Source organism: Dendroctonus ponderosae, unplaced genomic scaffold (assembly GCF_020466585.1).
Source record: "Dendroctonus ponderosae isolate FM_Combo_2020 unplaced genomic scaffold, Dpon_F_20191213v2 Dpon_F_20191213_6, whole genome shotgun sequence".
In the NCBI taxonomy this organism is placed as follows: Eukaryota; Metazoa; Arthropoda; class Insecta; order Coleoptera; family Curculionidae; genus Dendroctonus; species Dendroctonus ponderosae.
Genome location: NW_026018814.1, coordinates 3,254,659 through 3,255,965, shown reverse-complemented (window position 1 = coordinate 3,255,965; position 1,307 = coordinate 3,254,659). Strand labels below are relative to the sequence as shown.

The 1,307-nt window shown below is 29.0% G+C and overlaps 1 protein-coding gene across 1 annotated transcript in view; it reads right to left on the bottom strand.

The window, feature by feature from the left end:
• LOC109536334 (semaphorin-1A) overlaps positions 1-1,307 on the bottom strand; it is a gene marked incomplete in the record, with an annotated part of 203,269 nt that overhangs the window by 91,816 nt on the left and 110,146 nt on the right.

Below are 1,307 nucleotides of genomic sequence, written 5' to 3'. Positions count from 1 at the left end.
AATCGTTCGCTTATTAACCTTCTCTTTTCAACACATGCATATGATGAGTCGCTCTGTTTAACTGCTGTAAATTTCTCCATTGCTGATCGTTTCGAAGAATCGGGCTTCTGGACATATTAATTCCCCGATCGATTAGCTGATAGCTGCACAAATCGTGAACACCAATCATACATAAAAAACAGAGAATATCATAAATCACACATTTGTCAACATGCATTTCATAATTGCCGTAAAATTCAATGGAATAATTCCACAATTTTAACAAAAGAACAATCCACAAAAAAACGTAAAATTAAAGAAAGCTCACTAATTTTACTAAATCAAAATAATTGTGTTGCTTCATGTTCATTTAATTTAAGTCATACATGGTTGCCTATGCTAAAATCTGAAGTAGACCAGAGAAACATACACCCAAATTAAATTTACACCAAAATTATTAATCAACATTACCTTTATTAATTTAAACAATGAGATTAAGTCAAAGTCACATCACTGACAATTTGCACAGACGAATTATCAGAGCGAATTTTCATATACTGTATTATCCTACTATTGTTACACAGTTTATTAACATACTCTTTTTTAGGTTTATTTAGGTTCTTTTGATAACGATAGCAGAAAATAGCTATCAAAACGTCAAGCTAATTTTTCAAATTAATTTCTTTACGAATTGGAATTTTTTCTTACAGATTGAGCGTAAGTGTGTCGCAGGATACCCTCTAGGTGGTAGTTCTTGATTACTTTTTGATACATAATTCGTTCTTATTGCGAAATAGGAGCACTATTTATCAATCTGTAATAAAAGACGTGAGGAAATTCTGTCTTTTTTAAAGACTGTTTGAGGCGAAATACCCAAAAAGAAGTTTGTAAAAAATGAATCCGCCTCAACAATATAGAACTTATCTAAAGCTCTAAAAAACATGATGATTACCAATACTGATATGAACTGATAATAAACTAGATAAAATATATAAATAGAATCGGATTAAATAAAATATACGCTTTTTGTAAAAATGTTTAAAAATCTAATTTTCATTTAAAAATAAAGTAACGTTTAAAAATAAAAAAAATCAGATATTTTTAACTGAGTTCGAAGTATTAAAAAATACGTTTAAAAAATATGTCAACCTTACAACGCTTATATAACTAACTTTGATTTAATCTTGTGACTGAAATTGTATCTAAAAATGAAAAGCTTGCTTAAATGCAGGTGCACATTTTGCTTACAACGTTTATTATTTTACATTTCAACTGTGATGGAATTTATGTCTTCGACTCTAAATTTGGTCATCGTTCATATGCAAGTG